Source organism: Eleginops maclovinus, chromosome 10 (genome assembly GCF_036324505.1).
Source record: "Eleginops maclovinus isolate JMC-PN-2008 ecotype Puerto Natales chromosome 10, JC_Emac_rtc_rv5, whole genome shotgun sequence".
Classification (NCBI taxonomy): domain Eukaryota; kingdom Metazoa; phylum Chordata; class Actinopteri; order Perciformes; family Eleginopidae; genus Eleginops; species Eleginops maclovinus.
In genome coordinates this window covers 13537123-13544468 of record NC_086358.1, presented here as the reverse complement: position 1 = coordinate 13544468, position 7346 = coordinate 13537123, and the positions used below count along the sequence as shown (strand labels likewise).

General features: G+C 40.2%; 1 long non-coding RNA gene across 1 annotated transcript; it reads right to left on the bottom strand.

Annotated features, from left to right (window-relative positions):
* Positions 1 to 1209: 1209 nt before the first annotated feature.
* LOC134871395 (uncharacterized) lies at positions 1210 to 1899 on the bottom strand. The gene is made up of 2 exons (XR_010166680.1): positions 1465 to 1899; positions 1210 to 1268 (listed from the first exon to the last, which is right to left on the bottom strand). It is a non-coding gene; the product is annotated as an uncharacterized LOC134871395 (long non-coding RNA).
* Between the last annotated feature and the right edge of the window lie 5447 nt (positions 1900 to 7346).

Below are 7346 nucleotides of genomic sequence, written 5' to 3'. Positions count from 1 at the left end.
TATTACATACACTGCTTTAACCTTTTCCTGTTGAGCTGCAAGTTCTGCTTCTGCATCTACATGTTGGCTTGAGGCCTGTGAGTGGATTGAATTTTCTGCTAGAGAGTGTACAGTATCTGTCTCTGTGTGTCCGAAGATAGATCCATACTCATCCTTCTTAAGTGCCATCCTCATTCGTACTTTCTCAAGTTCTGGATTGAAGACCTCTTCAACAGTTTCTAGCCGCTTCTCTATTATTTCGCTGATCTCTGCAGTGAGTGCTATACAAGCATCTATTTTTGGTACAATGTCTGGAGTGGCATTGTGGTTGCGTTGAATGGGCTCATAACATTCACTTACTGCATTGTGTCGCATTTGGATTTCTTCTCTGATTTTATTTAGTTCATCTTGAGAACAGAATGATTTTAGCGTTGTCCTAACCTTTCCTGCCACCTCTTTCCAGGAGCCATAAGCTCTCATGAATTCTCTCTTATGTTTAATGGCTTCCTGTTTGTGCATCTCTAATCCCTTTTCTGTAAATGCTCTTTCACGTGAACTAGATCTGACTGGCTGTGGGTTATCGGTCATGGGTGGGTCATGTGTGTTAGTTACTTCTTCCCTATCAAGTGACATTTTGTTAAAGTTGTGTAGCTGTTTGGTTATATTGAAGTAGTGAACTATAGTTTAATGACTGAAATATAGCTCAATACTTCTCTGCAAATACTTAATATCAAACATGCACTGGACGAGTAGCATCAACAAAATGTAGGCTAACACACAAACAGCTTAGCAATGACTGCTAACATACAGATTTACCCATGAATGAATTTACATTTAACAGGTTCAGTTTGTTCAATTTTTTTTTTTGTTAAATTAATTTACCCTTCTGTATCTTTAAATTCACCTTTCATATATGCCTATGATTAAATCAGAGCATCAACCATGTAGGCTACAGTATATTGTTTATAAAGGTGATTTCAGTCCATTAGACCTACATAAAAATCACTGTTCACAATCGAAAAGTCCCTGTGATTTTATGCAGCAATCAACATAAACGAAATGGACCGGTCTTGCCTGGATTCCGTTTGAAGTGAGGGCGTTGGAACAGTAGATAGCAGTCTTAGAATGGCGGATGGCAGGTCCTTCTCACGTCGAGTTGAGTTTCACTCCACGTCGAGCAGTCGAGTTTTCACTGTAGCGGCCCCTCAACTTGAATAAACAGGCTTGGAGTGTTTCCTTACGGGTGTACTTTATTCAGACGAGTGTGCATTGCACAAACACCGTGAAAACTTAAAAGGAAAATGACAAAGGCAATTTAGCTAGATACAAATAATGCCTTGACAAATGCACTTAAGCAAGCTAGCATCAAATAGATAACGACATTATCATGAAATGAATCACATTACTATTTACATTACATCATTTACACAAACGTAAGAAATGAATACATATGAAATAGACAGTACATTACAATGAAACACATACCTCGCTCCGCATATCGAGGGGTGCTAAAGAGTGGTGATCCAGGGAAGACTGCCGCCATTAACTTAACGTTGGAGAGCTAGCTAGCAACTTCATACGTTATTTTTTAAACTGCTACTGCCAAGCAAATAGAGCACTCATTCAAACGGGTTTGACCAGGAATGCTGCAACGTAATATAACACTTCAAGGAACGCTTTAGAGAACACGTTAATTTAAAGTTATAATACTATTTTGAGATCTCTGACTCTAGACATGCATTGTCTTGTAACGTGCCTTCTTGTGTTATACCTTCAGCGAGCGTGCACGTTCTGGAAGGATTGGTTCACCGTGCAGATAGCATGATGTCAAAATAAAAGTCACATGAGATAAAAAGTAACTCAGAATAAAGGATAAAATATAATAACAGGATAAGCATAATAGACACTGCTAGTGGCCATCTACACCCTCTCTTGCTAGTTTTTCTTCGTCTCTGTATCAGTCATCCTGTCTCCTCTCCTTTTATATCTCCGAGCCTGTAGAGAGGGTATTAAAACCCAAGGAGTCACTGGAGGCAGGTTAAATCAGCATACACGATGAAATGCATTGTTCTTTTTCAACGGGGAAGTGAAGAGGGAGAAAACCACACTAATATGCAACCCAATGTAATACTGAGAAGAAGAAAAAAATCACTCCGCGTAAGGCGTTTCTTTCTGCAAAGCTTTACACCTAATTACCCTAAGTGCTCTATGGAACGCATGTGCGGCAGGGGTCTCATAACCATAATAGAAATAATAACACTCTGATGCATATGTAAATGATCGCAGAGAAGAATGATATTTTAGTGGTTATGGATAATGAGGGTTCAGGAGTTCAGCAGCAGCATTATAAAACTGTCTGTGTGCTTACCATTACAGACGAACAATCAACTTCATATTGATTCTCAATATTGTATCCTTGTCTAATGACATTTTAATGATTCGAGGATTACATGAAGATAAATATTTACCTCCAACAGAAATCAGCTTCGAATTCCTAAGAATAGTGGAGCCTCTGTGAGTGTCTCCATCACGGTAATCGGCCATAATGAATGTAAGCAATAGCTGCTTTAAGGTACTTCACTTGAAGTCCTTCAGTGCAGGACTGTTGTCTCCATGTCCGCCCCACTTGTCCGTGTCCTATTCAATTTCAGTGTCTCCATTGCCCTCTCTGGATCTCTTGTGTTGCTCTGAGACTTTGCACTGTGTGTTTTCTTAATCATGTGCAAATTAGCCCCTCGTCTCCGATAAAATCCTCAAATGCTTTCTGCTTCCTTGGCCCCATCCAGCGAGTGTCGATTGAAAACTCACCATCATCAGTTATTTTCACTACGCAAGAGGAAAATATGCCCTGTTTGTGCTTGTGGATTTGTTAAAGGTCCACAAAGCCTTCTTCTGTTAAGGCTATTAATTCCAAGCTCAACATCAGATCTTCCGCTACATGTGTTTCTATCCTGCAGCTGAGTTTGTACAGTGACTTGTGTATTGGCCTGCCCTTTTCTCTCTGTCTCACATCAGAGCTGCCGCTTGTTTCGTGTTGAGGCACATCGGACAAAATAAATCACAGGCGGTTTTAATCAGAGTGAAGCGGTGCAGGCCAGGTCTAAGAAATGATGGGCCAAACTTAGTTCAACTTTGTCCTATCCTCTCCTTTCGCCTCCATCTGTCTCCATTCTTTTCGCCTGCTCACTCTCTTTTAACAAGCCCTTTATCTTCCTCTCTTTGCCCCCACTATCACTTTGCCTCCTCCTCCCTTGCTATCTTACTTTTTCTCCCTCCCTATCCCTCTCTGTCCTTGACTGCTGGGCTCCTCCTGTAAACAAGCTAGTGGAATCGCATTTTGGCATTCCTGAAACAACTCTGGATTTGATTTTACAACCCAATTAAAGTCGAGTAGTAAATCCCCGGGTGCCAAGGAACACTTCTTTATTCTTTCTTGTTCTCTATATATTTTCTCAGTTTGCACCTCTGACAAAATTTAAGACTCTCATGGGCCCCAAACAAATATGTGAACAGGTTAATAGAAATAAGGTGGAGAGAACAGGAGACTGTTTACAGAGCAGAGACGCCGCAGTGGGTGTCCTATCTTAGAGAGGAATGCCAACACGCACACATACATGGACACACACACTCAGCCATACAATCATTCATTCACACTGTAGCTACTGTCTCCCTTCCTTTATATACATCTCTCACTCACACACACAAATCACAGCAGACTAGATAAACGGGAAACCTGTCACTAAAACGGAGGCGTTTGATTCATCAGAAAAAAATCAATAGTGGAATATTCTCCACTCTACCAGTGTCCCATTAATCTGCCAGTAGATTAAAATGTCACACAGAGTAGCGGACAGCATCCGAGGCAGAGCTGTTTTTCATGCAGCTCTGTGGCCCAGACAGTAATTGCATACGCTAATCAATCAAAGGGATGTGCACGATTTGTCATTTTTCATTACAGAGACAACAGGTTACGACAGCTGTCGACTTTACTGGAGAAATGTGTGTTAATGACTTCTCAATAACTGGCTGCGGTTGCTGCAACGTGCTGGGATTTCAACGAGAGATGACATGGAGGGAAAAGATGAACCCAGGAATTGCAATATTAGGCTTCACTAAAAGATTTTCAAATGGATTTTACATAGAGTGTAGTAGCTAGAAATCAGACTCCCTTTCCGCTGATTGACTCATTGTAATGTTTAAACATCTCCTGGCAAAGTGCGATTCTTGCTAAACACATTTGTAAATTGTTAGCACTGATTGGAAAGCTCAGCAGACGGGGAGGCATCAGGGGAATTCTCCGTGTGGTTTTAGATGAACAGAATAAACGTGTTTCTTCTCATTACATCAGTAGCTCCCTTTCTGGAGAAAGAAAACACAGAGTCAAAGCCGTGTTAATACGCTCAGAGTAAAACACCCATACGCAAACAGCCTTTTTGGCGCACATGCTGCTGTGATAAATGCAGCAGGCACTGTACAGAGACTGGATGACAAAGTTAATTTGGCCCTGGCCGACACGTCAGAGCGATGAAGTTCCATATTACTGCCGCCGCCGCTGCACAAAGGCACCATTATGCTGTGGTGAGACGTCGTTCATCCACAGAGTTGCTTTACATGAAGGCTCCCAGCTCCTTTATTAACTCCGCGGAGCTCCTGCTGTAAAGACGGAGGAGTTACACAAAGAGGTCCAACCAGACTCCAACTCAACTCGGTTTGCCAAACAACTGCCACGTGCTTTGACAAATAAAGGACGCGGCCTTGAGAAGTGCAGAAGGAATTCACGCCGTATCTATGTTATTGCTTTGTTTTGGGGCGGAACGGCACAGGGAGAAATTAAAAATGGCAATTAGCGAAATAGAATGAGCACATATGGTCTGCCATGCATCATGGTTTTGCAGCTGAAAATTACCTCATATACTAAATGAGGTGTCTTACGCGTGCGTGTGAAGAAATGAATCACCTGCCAAGGTCAGTTTTACATAGTTGTTATGTCATGCTTCCAAGCTAGCTGTTAGCCTTTACCGTTAGCACAGGGGCTGACAGTCCTACTCAGGCCACACTTTGGATAAGACAGAGAGGGAGTGGAGAGGATAATACGATCAGGGTCAAAAGGCAAGAGGCACCAGAGACTCTCATGATTACACAGGTATCTCAACAATGTGCTGCTTTGTCTCCGCTGAAGGAAAACTATATGAAAGTGGAGTCAAAATAAGGTCACATTTTTTTTTTTTTGCATGAATAAAATGATGGATGTCCATCAAAGGGGACTTATACCCAAAATCCACACTGTTGAATACTCATAACAACGCAGTGAAAGGATATTTTGTATGCTTTGCAAATCTAGTGCTGTCAAACACCCATTAAGACACTCAATTTCTCACGTTTTGATGTGTTTTCTCAGCTGTGCTCCGGAATATTTCCACAAAGTAAACTTGAGGTGCAGAGGAATCCCACCTGTGAGCGTGGCTGTTCACTTTGAAAAGTTTCACACTCTTTGATTAACTCCATTGCAGCTGTGTGAGCACCAACAATGTTCTTTGTGCCAGAGATAGTCAGAACATTTTTATATTTATTTTGTGCAGAAGATTTCTAAAGGTTGCATCATTGTTGTGTATTTTGATAAGAGCTGTGCTGTTATAAATATTGTATCTAACTGCCTTTTCATCCTCACATTTCCCTGTTCTATTGCCTTTGTTGAATAACTCATCAATTTACTTACCGCACATGTGACAATTCGAAAATTGAATAAAATATACGTAAAAGGCCGACCATTGGCTTGTTTAGCTGTGCTGAAAGACAGTTACAGAGTGGCCAGCATTGCTATTGACTTATTTCTTGTGTATAATACCTTAATTTATTAGTGATACCCTTTCAGGCCAGAGGCATCAGTGCATTATACCAACTTATAAAGCTTTAAACAAACCATTATAAAATAAGGCAACAAACAGACAAGATGGAATAAAAGACACAATACGCAAATGTACCATTACCCTACAATGTATACTATTGTCCAATTTCGCTTCAGTTTCCTCATTTCCTTCTAGAGCAGAACATCTTAAAGCTGTCTTTTCCATCTCCATCAGAGCATTAACAGACAGACATTTTCTCCATGTTATTTGAAGCAATGATTAGCAAAACGAAGTCAAATAAGTTATCAAATTTAAACCAGAGTGGCATCATCAATAAAGAGAAACAATGATGAGTTTATTTTGTGAAAGAGAAAGAGAGAAATTGAGAATGATCAGCAGTAAATCACTCAAAGCACTGGTGTTGGCTCATAATGAGAACATGTGGTGAATATATTCAACCCTGCCCCCTTTCTATGCCATAAATACAGTGGAGACTCATCAAAGGCTTGCCCTTATTATTAGTCTATTATTGCGGGTAGTAACTCAACAGTTTCTGACACTGGTACTAAAATATTTGATTGCTACGTGAAAGTAAATCACTGAGGAGATAAGAGCCTCTTCCCACTCCCGTATCATCTTTTAATAGGTATGTGTTTTTTTCTTAAGCTATTCTTTAGAAAGAATTAAAAGTATTAACCAATAACCTAATCTCCTCAGGGCCATATGCTCATGCTTGCTTATTTCCTCGAAAGGGACCAAAGTTTGTTTTGTGAAACCAAATTAATTGAACCCAAGAGAGATATTTTAGGCCTCAGTGGGTAATGGAAAACTATATGACGAAGGCAATATGGGATGAAGAGCATTTCAGTAGTTAAAGAGCAATAAAGTAGTTTGAAATTGACTGTGCCATTAGGTTTTATAACACTTAGCACCTAAATGTGGGGTACACAACTTTAAAAATTCAAAGCCTTGTATTAAGAGTGTTTAATTCCCCCTCATTCTCTGCTCTAATCCTTGCTTGGTTTGTGCCTGTGGAGGTTTAGTGGAACAAGTTCTTTGTTAGCATAACATGGGATTAACGTGAGTGTGAAGCTGTTAAACCCATGGAATTACAAAGTTTACTCTGCCTTGATTCACAGTGATGAGCAACACTGGACACTGTTTTTGTCTTTTCTAAAAGATCCAAAGATCCATTGTTTGATAAGTTTAAATAAACAGATAGCAGAGGGATTTAAATGTGTTTCTTTTTTATAGAACTTTCTCTATTTTCGTCCAGTTGTTTTCTTGTCAAAATGCTGACATGGCCAAGGTTCTGTTTCAAAGAGAGAGCTGTTTCTGATCTTCAACGATTTATTCTCAGAAGATTTATTCCTGTGATATCAGTTTTTTTAACTGTCATGGTGGAAAACAAACAGGACTTTTTGAAAATACACAAAGCACAGAATACTGTAGTTATTCTCCACTGGGAATGGGCTTGTGTTCAAAGTCTTACAGCAAAGTCACCAGAAGCAACAATGGAAG